The sequence below is a fragment of the Balearica regulorum genome, chromosome 18 (genome assembly GCF_011004875.1).
Source record: "Balearica regulorum gibbericeps isolate bBalReg1 chromosome 18, bBalReg1.pri, whole genome shotgun sequence".
NCBI classification, from domain to species: Eukaryota; Metazoa; Chordata; class Aves; order Gruiformes; family Gruidae; genus Balearica; species Balearica regulorum.
Genome location: NC_046201.1, coordinates 5,711,311 through 5,730,648, shown reverse-complemented (window position 1 = coordinate 5,730,648; position 19,338 = coordinate 5,711,311).

The following is a 19,338-nucleotide window of genomic DNA, read 5'->3' as shown; positions in this document are numbered from 1 at the left end:
ACACAAGCACATATTCCCTAAAACTGTTTTCACCGCGCTCCATTGCACAGTGCAGACATGTCCTTAATCTCTTTGTAGCTCAATCCCAGTTTTTTCTGCTTGTCTTTTCGTTTGTTATGAGGGGGAAGTAAAAGGGTAGTTAAGTGTCTTGCAAACGAGGGTGAGGGGAGTTAACAGAAATACCCAGTAAGATGTACCAGAGAATAACCCCCGGCCCCACTGTTTAAACTGGGCTCTCTGAAGACAAAAGGCTCAGGGACCATATTTGAAGCAGGACAGAACATACGTGAGCAGTACTTTGAAAATGAATTAGAATAATTCACAGAAAGAAAGCCCCTTGGCCATATTTATAATCATACCATTGGTCTGTTATAGCAATGACAGTGTTTAAAAGGCAACACATGTTTATTTCTGCTTAATAGTTGCCTCCAGCAATTTACATCTGCTAATGCAAAAATGGATAAACTTGTCTCGCACATACTGGTGACAAAACCTGGCATCAACTTCTTCTTTAGTACCTAAACACATGCAAGATTTTATGAATCGAGAACAGTGTATGCCATTTCCAAACACGGACTGCAGTAAGTGTGTAGCCAAAGTTTTTCTTTATTGCACCTTGAAGTACTATTTCATTAGTGGAGGAAAGAACAAATTTGCTTTTTATCTCTTCCTTTACGTGAATTAAATCACGTACTTTTAAATTATGGACCTGAAATTACCAACACTTTGGACTCATGCAGTTTCCCATTAAATGTGCTAATACTGAATCATGTAACATGTATTATTTCAGGTGGATTAATACATCAAATTTGTCTGCATTCATTTAGTATCTCCTTAACAGTGCAATTATATTTGATCTGGGAGAAGATTCATATATTTTATGTGTAATGGTGAGATGGCAAAATTTCTTGGATCTTTCACATATATTTGTATCTCTCAGAACAATTAAGGTAAAATAGAAGTTACTGCCACATCTCTCACCAAATAACAGTTGAGTGCAAAATTAAATATTTGTTACCAGAACCTACACAAAAGTTAGCTCCGTGTGCAGTATTCAGATAGGGTGGTTTGCTCTGCTCTTGAATTTGTTTTAAGGGTGGACTGTTGTTTGATTTTTTTTTTAATTTTTTTTTTATCCACTGGACAGTGAGAATTTCAGTTCATAGTTAATAAGAATACTTGTCCTCTAATTAATTGTAATTTTTGCAATCATATGTATTAGGCTACAAATAGCTTCTAATTTAAAATTCAAAGGTCTTAATAATATATAACGTGCAGTCCTGACTAGCTTCATCTGTAAATAATAGAAAGCGCTCACGTGCAAGCAAGAGCTTACCTCCTGGGTGTACGCTAAGCATGGGCGCACATGAGTTCGTTCCCTTTTTGGATGATCATCTGATTTTCCTGAACTACCTCCAAATGTGAGTGCCAGCTTTTGTACAAGGTCACGGAGGACGTGGCCCACAGGTATTAAAGCACATGCAAGCTTTGGGACAGCCCCGGGACGTGGGCAGTGCATCACGTTGGTAAATGCATGCTCAATGAGGACGGTGGAGAAGCTTGCGTGTTCCCTGAGGTTAAAAAATAGGAGGTTTGTATGAAGGTTAGATGCTAATGCCAGAAATTGGGATTAGCAAAACAGGATTGAGTTTTGCAAAGGTTTATACTTTGCTTGTCTTTATTAACTGCTGCTGTTGAAACTTTTAACAGCCGCTCTGGAAATTGGGCGGACAACAGGGAAAAGCGGTAAGGATCATAATCTTCTGAAGGACGCCGTAAAGATGAAACTAAAACTCCCACTGAATTACCTTTCTCATATACGCATACATTATCATAGAATTAGTAATTCTCGTGATTCACGAAAATGACAGTTTCTTACCCAGCGTGATTTAATGGGGTGGTTTTTCTCTGCTAAGGGCTGCCACCTGAAATACTGAATTTATGAGCTAGCTCACTAACTAAAACTCTGTAAGCTCCCATTTTTTAAAGCAAAGATCCTTGAATAATCTAGGCTGGTTGTCTCACAGTTGGCAGGAGTGGTGGAGAGTTAAAACGAGTTGCATAGAGTAGACCTGCAGAAATGTTTGTGACATGAATATCCTTCTAACAACCAGTACAGCCATCGCTATGATATGGAGACATCAGGGACCCGTATTATTTTTCATTTCTGTCTATAAGAATTTAATCAAAAAGCCACTGGAACTTCTTTCTTTCCTCTGAAGGACTTCCACCAGGTGCTGTTAGCCCAGCTTTATCTCCAGAAGGTCTGCTACAGTGTTATAAAAGACTGATGAGAAGAGGGAATTTTCCTACTAAAATGAGAATAAATCATCATTTTTTCATTCTGTAAGACCTGCTCATACAAATGGGATACTGCTACAATACAAAGAAAAATTGCTCCATGTTACTGCTTTAGTCACCGAGTCCAAATTACCTCTGGAAGTTGCAGGTTGAGGCCCGTCCTCCAGGTACTTTCTCGGGCCAAGCTCGCAAGCTCAGCGTGCCAGATAGAGAACAAAGTCATTTCCTTTTTGCAGTTGCAGGACTCTAATGGCTGTTAATGGAATAACCAGCGTAATGGCTGGGCTTGTAAAAGCTACACACAGCTTCAATTTTAGCAAAGACTGAAGTTGTTAGCGCAATTGCTTGTGCTCTCCGCTTTTGAGCAGTAAAACAGGGTAAAGTGTTGGACTGTCGGGAAGGTGAAGGGTGCTGGGATGGGGTCGGCTCCTTCCCAGGAGTCCGAGGAGGCTCCCCTGGAAATCTGCATCCCTGGGGTTTGAGCAGGGACAGGGCACTCAAGGGTTAATTAAAGGAATTTTGCAGCAAGGAAATGGATTTAATAACTCAAGAGGCTTCATCTATCTTGTATCTCTGGGATTGCTAAAGTCAACATCTTGCCCTTGGTTTCTGCCTGGCTGCAGACTTTGAGAGATCCTGAATACAGGATTCCAGCCCAGACTGTCAGAGGTTTTTCAGCAACACAACAAGCTGTTGAGATATTTGGCATAGTGAACTTTGTCACTCTAATGGCCACACCATAAAATGAGGACAGATTCAAACAGCATTTTTTCCAGTGGAAATTGGGCTTAGATTTAGCTGAGATCATCATCCGGGTGACAAGGAGCTCCTTTAAAGTGAGTTACTATATGTTAGATCACTGAAGATTCAGGTACAAAGTTGTGCAGGGAAAATCTGGTAAATTATCTTTTTCAAGAAGCAGAGCCATTTCTTACTACTTAGGAGTTTTTCCTAGCCCGTTTGTATTATCTCCACTGCTGGAGCACGTCCCCCTGTTGCTGAGCACAGAAGCCCACTATATCCTGTGCTTTTGCAGAAAGAGCACAATGTTAATCCAGGAACTGAGAATGTGGCTGTGGTCTTTCTAACAATGTCTTAATTTTTATTTTGCAGTAAATGTACGTCCTAGAAATTGATTCCATTTTAAAGCAGGTTCTTTTATATTCCAGATATGTACAGCCAACATAAAATCTAATTGTGCTAACACTGCATCTATTATGACACAATAAATCCCTTACACTATGTATTACATTCAGAATTCTATGTGGGATTTGACTGAACTCAAGGTTTAGTGAAACCATTAACCATGAAGGAAAGGAAAAAGGAAAGGAGAGGCATGGGTTGTCCTTCCCAGTTGGCAGATGCTGGTCAGTCCGCTGCTCTGTACCATGGCATCCCCTTCAGGAACATGGCACAAACTTTCTGACCTCATATGGATATGTGGTACAAGTACAAAATATTGACATAAAAATACTACTTATCAGCAGTGTTGTGTCTAAGAGGGACTGTGAATTCATCGTGATTTATGCCTGTGTTATGCTTTATAGCTTGCCATGTCATATGGACTCTGCTGTTGGTGATGAGTAGACTGAGACTGCAATATATGAGAAAGCTGTATCTGAACATCTTGTGTATGTTAAGTGGAGGGCCAAAATAACGTATGTCCCAATGCTTGTTTTTTCAAATACCAGCTCTCTCCTTATTCTAGAGTAGCAGATAGCTTTGCAGTGTCCTCCAGGTGAATCTGATACACATGGCAAGACCCATTCTGTCAGTAGGATGCGGTATATGGAATTCCCCCTTGTCCTCCAAAGAATTATAGGCTATGTTTATGTCCCTTGGAAAGTCCCACTGAGAGACTGCAGCATCCAGGACCTGGCGTGAGTTCCTTTGCTGAGCCGCAGCATAAAATTTGACATAGGATAGGATAATCTTTCTGTAATCATCTTAGCTGCAGGAGACTTTGGGGAAGGTTACATTGACATGCTGAACTAATATGGAGTCAAGAGACAAATGACATAGGCATTGACTCTTATCATCATTATTTTAAAGTAATTGAACTAGGAACATGCGGCTCTGTCTTTTATCTGCTTATACAGCAAATGTATTAAGGAGACAAAGGAATTCCTCTGATCGTGGAGTAAAACAGACTCCTGTGAGCTCAGGGGTGATGGCTCCAGCCAGCAGACGAGGCTGCCCAGCTGGGCTGCACGGAGATGGATAAACTCCCTCCTCTCCGAGCAAATAGCTAATTTGCTGCAAGCGTGCTGACGAGCACACAAGTATAAAGCTGCTGTTGTCAGCTTTATGTTGTCTCACATAAAGTCCCAGAAATGTTACATAAAAAGGCCGAGCATAAATTTATAACTGCCTAAAAGCCACTCTGCCCAGGGAGTAGCCATACCCAAGAATGTTCAATCAAAGCAATGAAAACTACTTACCATCGCAACCTTGGCATCAGTGATAGCTCTCAGGTAGGGAATTTTAAAGCACATATCTTCCTTTGAAGAAACGTGCTTTAAAATATGTGCCCACATGTCAGCTTAAGTCCTACAAACTGGTTTGTAGAGACCTTTGAAGTCTTGGTCGCTTGGCCTCCATCTCATACTTCCAGACAGCAGTTGTAGGCGTGATGTCTCGCTCTGTCTCACCCTGTGCGTTTTGGGGACAGCAGCATCTGCCACAAGTCAGGCGGAGAACTGGCACCGGGCTGCAGCTGAGACAAGCAGGTGTGAAGCCACGCGCTGCCTCTCGAAGCGAGGGTCTCTGCTCTTAACAACTCAGAAACTACCAGTATGGATTCAGACTGGCATCCAGGACATCACTGTAGATTTTCTTCTCTCTCTGAAAATACTGAATTATTTTATAGGGTAATATATCCAGATATGGTAATGAAGAAATATATCTTCCAGACTCTTGCCCTTATTCCTGGTTACTGAGTTTTAAGCATTCTGTTCGTGCTGCTTCAAGGACGATATTAACATGCAGCTTATTTCACCACAGAGCCGTCTGCAAGTGTTTTCAGATGTGCACAGTTATAAGGAACTTCAGCTCAACACTGTGCAGTTTTCAGGTCTCATTATTTGTTTTGTTTGGGGTTTTTTTTCCCCCTGAGGTGAACTGAGAATATTTTGTCTTTGAATTTCTCCCATTCTTTTTGTTCAAGATATAAACTAGGGAAAGAAGGGGGCATGAAACCAAGACTGGTCCCTTGTGAAATAAAAACTCATTTCTCCCTCCGGTAATCTTCCAGGCAGCTGCTGTCTAAAATGCTCAAAGAAGTGTCTTTAAAATAGGTAACGAGAGCTACCCGCTGTGCTGGTTATGCTCCTCAGCACATGGCGGCTGTTGGTGGGAAGCTGGGAAACAGGGAGAGCGAGGGAGAATTGTTATTCGGCCGTCTGCTCTGTCTGGCTGCGCGTGTTCGGTGGTGGCGCGATGACACTGGCATCAGTGTCCTACACACAAATGGCACCGGCTAAAGCAATAGTGGAGAATCCTTGGCATGACAGAAACAGGAAAGGGGCTGGCGGGTTCTCCCTGACAGAGGCCAAAGTCATCAGGACTGGCACTTCTGGCATCTGACTCCTCTTCCTCGTGCTCCTTCACCCTCTCTGCATCCTTGAGAAGACATTTCATCCTCCACGCCCCCTTCAAGGGGCTAGTGGTGCTTGCTTCCTCTGTAAAGCCCTTTGGGATCTTCTTTGGAAGGAACTGGATATTATGCTATGAAGTTACTGAGGGTCAGTTATATTTTTAATTACTTGTATGTGTCAGGTCCTGTCTTCTTCAGTAAGCACTTGGAGGCAAATCTGACGTAACGTGCTTCCCTCAGGTTGCTTAACAGAGCATTGCAGTGAGCTGAGCCTCTCCGTAGGGCCAGCGATGTGTGCCACAGTCTGCATCACCTCCAGCCTCTGGAGCTCTTGTGATGGAAACAAATGGGTGTGGTGGCCACAACAGCTAATGACATTCCTGGGATCTTCTCTTTTACTCTGCTTGGCTTGAATGAGTGAGTCTGAGTAAGAGCAGCCCAGGCTTAAGCACAGACTGGTCCCAGGTGACAGAAATTCCCACTTTCCTTAGGCATGACAAAGAAATCTAGAGGGGTAACGCTAACGGCTTTTAACACAGGAGGGAATTAAGGATTGCAGTGCCTTGGCTCTGTCATGACTTGCTGTGTATCTCTGGACAGATATTGCCATAGAAAGTAACAGCTTTCTTATTTCATTGTTCTTCCCTCTAATGTGCAGCCTTCTTCCTTACTTCTAGGTGTTGCAAATCATTATTAATATTTATAAACTGCTTTGTTATTTTCTGATAGAGAGACCAAATTCCAGTGCAGCAGTCACCCGCAACTGTCTTCCAGTTGTGCCTTCCATAATTAGTGTTACTGTTCTATTCCCTAGACCTACCAGATGCCATGGCAACGTTATTTAATTGCAGAGTCAACTGGCCCACTCTTGAAGATAACTACTGCGTGGTGTAGTATGCCTTGACTCCTGTGTTGATTCTGGTCTCAGTGCTATCAGGCATAATTTCATGTTTTATTCTAAATCTGTAAAAATTATAATTTCAAATTATTAAGCAAAAATTACTGAAAAAGGAAAATAAGAATAATTAACTTCTTATCACTGTCAGGGTTTAGAACTAGGCTTTCACATAGTAAATAGCGTAAGTGGGTTGTAATTATTGGTGCCTTAAGAGATGTCATGGGGGACACAATTCTGAAGAAACATACGAACAAGAGGTTTTGAGACTATGGAGTCTTAAATGGATGTGAAAAGTCCCATTCGTTTCAAAAGGAGAAAGAAAAGATTGTGTGTCAGAGTATTACTAAATTAAAATCAAGTGGGGTTGGAACATTACCTATGTATTCTGCTGACATTGGCTGGAGGTAAGCAGTTTTGCATTAGCATCAGATAATTTTTTCAGTAGTAACTGCCTTGCACAAGAAGCTTTCCTCTTCTTTTGGCAGGAGAGATGCCACAATGATTATTATAATGTTATTTATCCTTTCTGGGGCTACGAAGTTGTTGAAGCAATTATTTTATAGGTTGCTTTTTCTTACTCCGTATCAGAATCAGCCATCCCCATTAGGTATAAGTGTGCATACAGTGAAAGGAAACATTGCAAATAAACTCAGCCTAAGACAGAAAGTCAGCAAGGGGAATTTCAGCCCAAATGGTTTAAGTCTGGCAAAGTTACTAACAACAGAAAATGGGGTCTTGTAATGAAAAATGTCAGGCAATCGTGCTCATAGGTACTGCTACCTGGCCTGCCTAAGCTGGCTATTTTATGTAACCAAATAACAAGGTAGGCATTATTTTTCTTTTTATTCCTGTTAATTGCTATGCCGTTGCAAACATGTGATGCAAGTTGACAGGAAGGGTTGTGTTTTTTCCACCCTGTTCCAAATCTTCTGAAGTGTCACTAACTCTGGGAAGGGGCAAAAGGAGAAAACTCTTCCCCCAGAATTTGTGTCATATTTAAAGGGTTATTTTCCTTTCTTCATGCCTATCTCGGAACTGTCTTGTATTCAGACAATGCCAGCTCTTCTGCCTGTCCTGATCTTCTGCCCAGAACATGGTGTTATTTCAGACAGACTGGGAGTTCTCTTAATTAAAGTAGCTGTTTTATTGGAGCTCACATCCAGTTGGATCCCAGATAATTTGGTCAGAGAAACTGGAATTGCAGGAAAACACTGAGTTTATTCCCACTCTTCATTTTTGATTGTCCCTCCCCTGCTTTCCATAATATTTTAATCTGACCCTGATTTGACCCAGTATAATTCAGCAGGAACATATGCAGCACCTTGTTCTGCCATTCCCCATATGGCACAGTGACGAAAGGAAAGCTGGTGCCAATTGCAGATTCAATTATAGCCAAGCAAGGTTGCTCCATTATTGCATTTGAAGCCATAATTAAATTTGCTAACCGTGAAGAGGTGCCAAACCTGCCATTTCTTCGGAATATGGGACATCTGTTTAGTGCTAATGCTAACATGGGATTTGAGAGGAAACATCAAAACTTCCATCAGATTCTGCTGTTTCATTTCTTCATTAAAAAAAAAAAATCTTCCAGTTAGTAGCTCCTTGGTTTCAGTTTTACATTTCTTGAGGCATTTCTAAACTGATGGTTGGAAAAGCTCTGGCTCCTGTGCAAGCCAGATCCCTTCTGGAAACGTACAGAGATGCATTAAGGCAGTGCCGTTCCAGAGCTAATATACCCTGTAGTGTTTCGCGTGCGCACGTTGAGCTGATGCAGCTAAATGGCTGCTATTCAGCCGACTGCGCACAGGAGCTAGCGTGCTCTGCCTGTATCCATACTCCCGGTCCTTCCGAGTCATGGTTCCTTAACAGATTTTCTAATAAATGGTGGTGTTTTCTTTCTTTTGTTAGATGACAGCACTTTTAAGTGTGACCAAGTTTTACAGTCAAAGCAGCCTCACACCGTTTGCTTTCCCCTGCTCCACAGTGTTGTGTGGCCTTGAGTTTCTCCGCTTGCGCTCTGCCCTGCCTCTGCCCAAAGCTGCCTCTTTTGCCTTTCCCTACAGGTGAAGCCATCCCTAAAGGCACGCTTACCATTGCATCCTTTTGGGTGAATTCAAAAGCTCCTTGCTGTTTGTTGCTAGTACCGCCGCACACAAGTTCAGTGTGAGACAAGGTTTCTGACGGGAAACTATAGAAACCCTTATGCTGCAGGCATGCACTCCACCAAATTGCTGTGCAAAAAAAAAAAAAACAACCCCATATTTTTTTTTGCATCTGGCAGCATGAGAAAAACACATGTACCTTAAAGTAGCTGAAGCAGTGATTTTTTTCTGCTATGTGATCCATTGATTTCAGTGCAACGCGAGACAGGTTTTGTGCCCACTGGTCCTTTGCAGCCTCAAGTCTGTGGTGACCAGGTAAATGTAGGGCTGGCAACCTCTGTGTAATTGAGACCAAACTTCACAGCAAAGTAGGGATGCCATGGCCCCGGTCCCATCTGAGCAGGGTAAGAAAGGGTACGAACTGTAGCAGATGCAGGGTAATGCCAATGCATGAAAGCTTCAAATGTAGTTTAGTGATCAGAGAAACGTGAGCTGCAGTCGTGGTTACCAGCCAGGCACAGTGATGTGAGTTGCCCCTTAGTATTTCAGTATCCAGGTCTTTTGTGTGGGAGATAAAGCTCTGTGCTTTGACACTCACTTCTGACATCATTTGAAACAGGCTCGATACGTGTTATCTGTCTTTACATTTTTCTTCTTCACATGCCTTCTACTTCCCTTGCAGTTGCACAGAGCTGAGATTACTCACTCTTAAAATGATAACACAATTTGCTAAATGGAATGTCAAAATACATGGAGGAGTTGGATGCACTCTCTTGGTATATATTTCCCCCAATGAGTTAATGTTTTTATGAGTTAATGTCCTTATTGTTAATATACAGCCTGGTTATAAAAAAAGAAAAATATAGCAAGTCTGTGTAGGAGGGAGAAAAAAGCAGCAAGGTTCAGGTAAAATGCCTCTAGAGATTCAACTGGAGACAGGATGATAGATTCAGCCATTCATTCCCAAAGCATATAATGGCTGTAAGAACAGGCACTGAAAACATTATAAATTAAAACATGGATTTCCATTATTACCTTCAAATGGCAGCTGAGAAATGCGTGAGGTTTAGGGCTGAGAGTGCATATGTTATGATCTGGCCTATAAGAACACCATTTGCTGCTGACAGATATCAAAATGCAATGTAATTACACTTCTCATCAGACATGCATGTTTCATAATCATATAACACTTCCAAATGCATTTTTTTCTCTCAGGGATTTAGAGAGATACAACCTGAGACCCAAGAGACTGCAATACAGACACATTTATAAGTACCTCTAAGCATGCATTTGGCCGGCAGCCTCAGTCAGAAGTGAAAAAACAGTGTCTGGCGGTTTGGAGCACCTGCCTGGAAAGCAAAATTTCAGGATTCTCTTCTCATCTTTCCTCTCAATGAGTGGGTCCACAGACAAACCAGGTAACGTCTTGGCTTTTTTGACTGGCCACCTAGAAGTTCTAGTTACCCACCACAGTCTGAGGAGTTACATAGCAGTTTCTAAAATCACAGTGTACTCGTTACAATTCTTTTCAGTATTAAAAATATTTAAAGACTACAATGAACAAATAAATGGCGCATCACTGGCGTATTACTGAAAGTATTATGAGTAAGGTCTGGGCATGGGTTTGTTGAGTTTAGAGTGGGACTTTTGCCCTATCCTGTTTTAAGAGGCAGCATTCCAAACACTCACCTGTGTCAGCTGATTTCATCCAACCCAGAAGTTTTCTTTTTGCCTCTGCAAAAAACTGTCCAAAGCTTCATAGCACCCCAAATTGTTCCAATGAAAAATATTTTATTTTAATTGTACTAGCCCTTAAATAGATTGGTCTGAAAGCTGGCTATGTGATATAATTCTTCTCTTTACATTTAGACATCTGTGTAGAAAGAGTCTTTGGAGCTGGATGCATAATTCACTTAAATTGTTGGTGGGATGACAGACCAAGGTCAACGCTTCCCTCTGTTCATTTCACAAATTCTGTTTGGTTTTTTTCACTGTTAAAGCATTAGAAGAATGCTGCTAAGGAAAAAGACCTGTACAAATAGAGCTGGATAGGAGCTTCTTTACAAGGACATCTGTACCAGTGAAGTGCAGCTGATGCTCTGAGCACTTGGGAGGGCATTTTTCAGGTAAGCAACATATCTCTGCCAGGTGATCTGCTGTTCCTTGAAGGATGCTAAGCAATTCTTAATGTTGAGATGATATTTAGTTTAAGATAGTATGACTCTTCCTGATTGCCACCATCTAGAAATCAGTCTTAATTCTGGATAATCAAAAGGTGTTTTTTCCTGCATTGGAGATGACATGGAAACTTGAGCAGAATTCCTAACCAAAGAACATAAAGGTTTGATATTACTCTTCCTGCTTAGCCAGTGTGTTGCAATTTGCTTTCTGTCTTTTTTTTTTTTTTTTCCCCTCCATCTTCATATTAGTTATTCTGGCTGAAGAGGTAAATTCTCAGAGTCACTGAATTTTTGGTACTTTCTAACAGATTTTACGTTCCAAATTTTTTCACGATCCCAAATAGCTATATACCATCTCCTTTGTTAGGATACCTCAAGGCATTTTCCAATTCAGTTATGCCACTGCAAGAATATCTGTAGTGAATATAAACCCACTTTTTGTCGGCTATTTGTGTAGCCTCAAAGCAGTTAGATTTTGTACTGTCTAGCTCCTGCCTTTAGATATACCATACCTACTCCTTGATATCCTCTCTGAAAGGCTTTATCATTCTTTTATGTGGATTAATAAGGCTCTAATCAAACACAGTAAAATGTCTATGGCAAATTCATTTACAGAATATCAAAGGAATAAAAGTAACAGTACAATACTGCTATTTATATTACAATCCTTTGCAACTCAGTAAGTTCTTCTTATGGCTTGGCCTGCTGTGAGAATAGGAACTGATGATGCCATCTGTTACTTTTAGGGTGCTCTTTTCACTCCAATGATATGCACGCAGCCCCAAGTGTCACTTGTGGAGACATGAAGCAACATTTTCAAGTTCATAGTGCGTTATACAACAGCAGGGAGGGCACTGGAGCTTGGATGAAAAAGGCTGAGAGGGATTTTCATTTTTTAAATGACCCTGCAGAGAAGACAACACACGTGGACGTTAATGTCTTGTCCGTAAGTTTGAGTTTTTCTGCTCACCAGACATTTGTGATCTGAATGTTTGTTTTATGGAACCTCACAAAGTCTGTGCTAGTGCCAGGACCTAGTGCACTGTCAATGCTTCTGGGCTCTGTTTTATAGCATAGATTTACAGCTTAGATTAGCTTTTGAGGCTTTTCTTCAGCTCTGACAGCTTTCATTTTATTGTGGGATAGTCAGGGGTTTGTAAATCCAGGGGTACGCTGCTGAATGGAGTTAAGCTTCTGGAGGTATTTCTGGCTTATGTGTCTTTTATGTGATTTCCTGCAGTTGCAGGGAAGTGGCTCAGCGACCTAAAGGATCCTTTCCTGTCACTAAGACAAATGCTTCCGTATTGAATCTATAATGTTCCAATTTCATATAATGAATCACTGCTAACAGCTTGGCATAAAACAATATAAAAATATGCAAGAGGACAAAAGTATAAAATGATATCCCAAATAGCAGTCTTCCATACCTGATTTCTTTTATTTCCAGGACATTTTGGGGTTTTGCTTGTGGTTTTGTGTCAACATAGATTAATATGTGGTCAGAAATATTTTGCAAAATACAAGTCCTAAGATTTGATGAGCTCTATGAAGTAAACAAAGGAAGCTGGAAACATGCATAACTTTGAATGGCGAGATACAACCCAAGCAAGATTTGGCACGCAGTTCTAGATCAAGAGATGAGCTATTTCAAATCTGGTATTTTACCCCTTAGATCATTCCTTCTAATCTATCTGTTCCTCTGGTGTTGACTAGGTGAAAGTAGCAAAGGATTATGCATCCTTTTAGTTAACTTGGTGTTAACATATGAAAGGGCTTCTTGGAAAAACCATTCCTCTTGTAATCAGGCCGTAAGCCCGGGGTTGCTGTCGTTCTGCAGCGTTGCAACTCCCTTGGGTGACACAGGTGAGTACCCAGATTAGCCCTCGTGTTTTACCTGTTGTGCAGCTTCAGAAAAAAAAAAGTAAGGTTAGTCCAGGCAGTAAAATGTCTCATTGCAAGGGATTTATTTTGTGGAAAGAAATGTTGCAAGTATGCCAGTTTCTTACTGGATTCTCTTGCTGATGGGATTAGTTTTTAAAGTAATTTCTAGTGGATCCCCAGGGGGCTAAGGCATTAACCTACAAAATTAATGTACATTTTGCTTCATAGAGGAGTTTTGGCAAATTTACCAGGGCAGTTGGTGAGGCTGGGTTTTCAGATGTCTGTAAGGAGCAGAGGCCCATTGAGCATTGATGGGATTCGAGTTTCTAAATCGCTCTTACACTTCTGAAAATTCTGCCTCATAGTCTGTGGGTCTAGTCACATAGCAACTTACAGCTGTGAGCAACTGAACTTTAAGTGCTAAAAACTCCATAAAATAGCTGCCTTCTTATATTTTTTTTTTTTAATTATTCTTTTTCAAAGAGACTGGCCTTAAAGCAGTATCCAAGTCAGCAGATTAAAAGGGATTGTTCACAACAGAAAGTCTAGTAGGAGGAACTTCCCTGAAATAAGCTGTTCTGGGAGGAAGCCAAATTAATAGTTTTTTATCAGTACTATAACAAGGCAGCAGGGCTACTCTAATTACCAGTGCTTAATGAGCAACCTAACACTATATCAGGGAGGTAACTGTCCTGAGTCTTGTGGCCATTAAGGATGTAGTGTTAAAAAAGACTTTTTGGGTTCCAGTCTTTTGGCTTTTTAATGCCACTTGCTTCCTGCCAGGCCAACCCTGTTGTACAAGCACCACCCTCATTAGCCATTGCAGGTTCCAAAAAAGAGCCAAACTTCAAGGTACAGATTGCTAGAAATGAGATTTCAGTGTTTCAGCTGTTCATAAAACTACAGATTTGTCAGTTAAAAATAAAAAAAAAAAATTGCCTAATGGTGGAGCAAGAAGAGCATGATTTGACTACATCTTCAGCTGGCATAAAAAGATAGAGATTGTTGATGTGTGTCATTGAAAATATGAGCTGAAGTTGAAGTGGAATTGCAGCCAGAAACACTTTCACATAATCACACAAGCCTTAAGGAGTGAAAAGCAATAATTATATTCAAAATGCCAAAGACCTTCCTCTTAGAAGAATCTCTAATTTGCTGATGACTTTCTGTACGTAGGGTTTTTAAATAACTGCTGAGGTGAGGTCAACAGTCACTACCAAAGAAGCTTTCGATGCAGTAGTAAGAGGTCTGCAGAGCTCATCACATCATTACTGCCATCTTTGGACAATGGTGGCCAGTGCTTGCTTCAGCTGGAGTGCTGTATCTCTGGCACATCAGTTCTTGCAGGTTGCGAGTGGATACATGGTCATGCTTCAGCAGATGGCTTCATCAGGGTTTTTGTTTGTTTTCACTTGGAAGGCAAGGAAGAGAAATACCTTGGTTTAGTAGGGAGTACTGCATGAGGAACAGAGAAACATTTTTTGTGAGCTTAGATGTTCTGAACTCTGATAAGTATTGGAAAATATTACTGAAATTTTGCAAAATGGATTATCCAAGCTTTTTGTTCAATTGCCTGACTTTTGGAAAAAAAATAAAATCTGAGAACAAATAATATCTCATTATACCAAGTCAGATGATATTAGAATAAAACGGATGTGATGAATAATGTCAAGAATCAATTTTTATGCTTGGAATTAATTTTCTGAATAGCGACCACTGAACGTTGCCATAATTAGTGCATTCCTCGTAAACTTATTAGCACATCTTTTTTAAGGCTGAACTTACCATACAGTTACAGCTTCACTTTTAAGTGCTCACCATCATTAGCTGCAGCCAGAATTTCAAGAGCACAGTTTTAATATTGGCACCAAGAATGTGGCCAATGCATTTCTAGATCTAACAAGGAGCTCACTGTATTTTTTTCATTTCAACTGTTTCCCACTTCTTTAAACAAAAATGAAGTAACTTGTGGGGTTTTTTCTGCACTTATTGGTAGTCCCAGGATGCTAAGCTAAGGCCTGAGACTCACGGGCTCAGTCCTGTCTGTTGAAATGGGAAGATGACACAAGTTTTCTCATACAGGTTTTCAGTAACCACCTCAAGATGGAGCATTGATTGCACATTCTGTCCCCACGCTGTCTTTGTCTACAGGAGAGTTAGCATTCATGGTGTCACTCAAAGTGAACTTTTACTGCCCACAACAACCTATTTCTGTAGCAAAGGTCAGATTTGTTATCTATCAGGATGTAGCAGCACAGTGGAATAATGAGTTGCCACAATGAACTGGCCTTTTTACCTTCTGAATGGGCTTCTAAATCAAGCAGAGGGAGCATTGACTGAAAATCATTGGGTCTGTCCGCTTGAAAGGTCATAGTCTGAAATACTGCAAGATAATTTCACCCTGGTTTATATAGTGAAGCAGTCTCTGGTACAAAACCTACCACCTACACTAGTCGTTCAGTTCTCTAGCCTTCTTGGGATTTGAGATTGTAATGGGAAAAAAGAAAGACTACTTGGATCTGTCACAGACCTAAATTAGTCAAGGAAAGATAGAAAACAATAATGGTTTGGCTTTTTTTGAATTTATTTTTTCTTTGTGGCAAAAGCCATCATAGCTTGCAATGACTTTCCTTGGAGAAAGCACATGCTTCCTTAAAGTCCAAGTAGAGCTGCCTTCCTTGGCCAGCAGTGGAGCTTACCACAGCCCATGGCAGTACATCTTTCCAGGCCTTGCTTTCACAAGTAGTTTATTTTGTCTTACTCCGTACTGAGTTAATTATACCCATTTCTTTGCAACCTTACTTCCCAGTTCTAAGGCCCTTCTCTTTACACCCCTCAGTCAAGACGAGGTATTTCATAAACACAGGGCTGCAGCTTCCAATGTGGCCAAAGAAAGAGATGCAATCACATGTTCTCGTGGCCTGTGACAGCAATCTTTGGTTTTCAACCAGTCAGACATTCATCAGCTTTGTCAAATGGAGATGGTACATAAAAGAAATACTCAACATTATACAAGTAAAAAATAAACTTCAGTAGCTGGTAAAGCTAATAAATGCAACTGCTGCTTGATCTGTTTTGGAAGGGTGTTTGGCCCTTGGCACGTGGATGAGCATCCAGTACAGGGCAAAAACTTCTCTGTCTTTCCTCTAACTCCTGCTTCTTTTACAGATAAGCCAAATAAAGTTCATTTCAGTAGCATTTGAAGCAAACAAAATTCTGCTGTTTAAGTGAAGAACATCAGTCTGGACAGGGTCCAATTCTCTACCTGAAACTGGCTTTGCACTGCTGTGTTATTTACCTTTATGATGTTGTGTCAATACACCCAGGTTTTCCAGTAGCCATAAAAATATTTAGTTTTACTGCTGCAAGGCAATGCTATGACTTGCAAAATATCCTGAGCTCCTGGACCTGAGAATGTCACCTGAGTGAATTTGTCCTTCTGACACAAGGCAATTTCACCTCTGGTGCAGGAGGTAGAGTTTTTTTGGCTACTGGTCTAAGGCTGCAAAGCAAAGTACTAAGAGTAAATGATTACGACAGACCTTTCCATCTTCCCTATCAAAACTCACCAGGCATATCTGAATACAGAGCGGTGGATAAAAAAAACCAAAACCCAAAACCACATGCACCCCATGAAAATAAAACAGAGCACTTCATATCTCACACAGTGCTCTCCAGAGGCAGGATGAAAGAAAAAGGAATAAACCATGTCTGACAGATGTTAATGAAACACAGAGACTGATTTTAATGAAGCGCTGGGAAGTGGCCAGTCTGTTGTAGTTAGGACATTGTAAGCCATTTAAAAAAAAAAAAAAAAAAAAAAGACACACAGAATTTCATCTCTTTTCTAAAATGTATCCTTCTTTAAGGATGTTTGGGAGAGTTTTGTATGGTTGTCGCAAGGCATCTTCATGTATGCACAAGCAGAAACCCTTACCTCCTGAAAGGCAGAAGTGTTCTCATGACAGTACAGTTCTTGGGCACCAGCACAGCTCCATCCAGATCTGCTCGTTAAATCCTCCTGTAGCTACTTGGGGAACCATTTCCAAAGGTCAGTAGGCAGCACAAATTCCAAATGACAGTTTATGAATTTGGTTCAAAAAAAGTGGCTGGATTTTTCTCTGTTCTCCCACTGTTAATGCTGCTCAAGCAGTTTAGAGTGATGCTGCAGAACAGAACAGGGATAACCAAAAAACCTCTCGCCTTTCTCTGCAAAGGTATCAGCTGGTGACATGGGCTGCTGATGCTTGCAGCAATACAAGACTGTGCCTGGCTGCTTTGAACTAGATTTTGTGTTGCATGCAGCCCATTTTTGTTTTGTCTGCCATCACCCAGGGAGATTATGATATTTAAACATATTAGGTTTGAAACAATATTAGGAGGAATAAAATATTAAACTAAATGTAATAAAGAGATGAAGAAACATGTGCACAAGATAAAAATACTAACTTTAAATATTAAAAAACCCAGAAACACCCAAACCAAACGAGTTGAGGGAACTTGTGGACCAGCAGTCTCAAGATTTATTCTACATTATTGTATTAACTTCAGGATTTAAATTTGGCTTTTGTTCCAAGTAGACTCCTTAAGGAGTTGTGGCTAATTTTCAACATATTTAAGAGTGTACACTGAGCCCTCCCAAAAGAGTAATTTCATTAATTGCTTGGTACTGCTGCTGCTTGGACTTATAATCCTTTTTTTAAATTACAAAGAGTATTCAAGCCAAGACATCTTCCCTACATGCAGCACCATAAAAGATTACCCTCTGTGATTCTGCTGCTGCTGTTGACACAGTGGTCCTAGGCAAATTTCATGATATTTCTGGAAAGGGATCTGTTTATAATAATATTAATGTACACATGATCCCTACAAGCCTTCACTTTAATCTCGGTTAAATAGCCAAGTTATTAAATAGTAATTCCTGGTGCTGGAAAAACATCATCATCCCATGAGACAAAACAGGAACAGGGAATGTTTAAGGTACTGGCGTTTTAAAGCTAATTTAAGGAGGATTTATCACAATTAGAAAAAGAGTTAATGAGGGATATATGCACATTGTCTGGCTAATAGTGATCCACACTCTACCACCATTATCAAGCTGAAGCATAGGGTAGAAGGGCAAACTCCTGCCCTGTCTGCAAACACCGATGTGAGTGCCACGGCACAAGCTGAGCATCTCCAACATCACTTTCCAAAGAATCTGTGTGAGAGCAGCTGTGAGTAGTATTTAATAACCCAAGACAACCGAAATGTTATTGAAAAGAGTAAGAGAATTTCTGTGGCTTAAGGCAGTATAATTAACCCTGCCTTATGCTCTAGTTTATCTACAGAAGAAATACCTAGGACAAATTTTATCGACTGCACTTGTAATTTCTGCAAAGAAAGGTTTGTGGAAAGGTGAATGTTGGCTTTAGCCTTCATGATTAAGAAATTGGTTAAGTACCATCTCACAGGCATCCTGAATCTCCTGCTAGACCTGCCCATCCGCCTCTATTGAACAGATCGGAGTGCAGGTACCACGTTCAATGCCATTAATACTCCGCAGGCTCCAATCTCAGGCCTGCCTTCTAAAACTTCTGGTTCCTAGTCCCCTTTTAGTGATTATACAGGCATTATTCCTGTCCATGCGAAGACTGGGTTTTCCCTATAAAGCTAGAAGTCTGTGTGTGTGTATGTGGATAGATTAATGGGTGAATGGAAGGAAGGAAAGCAAGCAAGCAGGGCACACAGGCACAATAGTAGAGTTTTAGAGCTCTCTCCAGAAGCGGCATTAGTATTATGTGAGAATGGCAGCTATGCTTGGCAAGAGCTGAGCTGAAATCCAGATCAATGGTAGGAAAAAAAAAGGAAAATTGGGCCATGGAAAGCAAGCCATCTGATGGATGAGAGAGGCGGATATCCGAGAAGGTTAATCCTAATAAAGAAAGCAACAAAACATATGAAGGGAGTCTAATGTGTGCCAGTTTCCAGGAAAAAACATTTTTAACAGCCATTCTGCTACAGCAGCAAGCTCTAAGTAATGGGCAAGCACTGTCGAAGATTTGGCTGGCTAGATCTTCTCTGCAGCAATACAAACCACGCTGCTTATAGAAAAAAATTAGTAAAAGAATCTGATGTTCCAGATTTCATTACTTTTGGCTAGTTGTAGTTGAAGGTGAGACCCTGCAGAAGACCTCTTCAGGGTCTTGGGGGTCCATGTGAAATGGTTTTAAGGTCTAATAAAAACCCTGGGTAGATTACCTAAAAATATGCAAAAAAAAAAAATCAGTAACTTTGGTGTCAGTGTTAGCAGTGGGTTTTGTTCAGTGTTATAATTTGCTGTGTGTTTTTCTTGGGATCGTGGAGAGGAAGTACCAAGATCTTTAAAATACATTAGCCCAA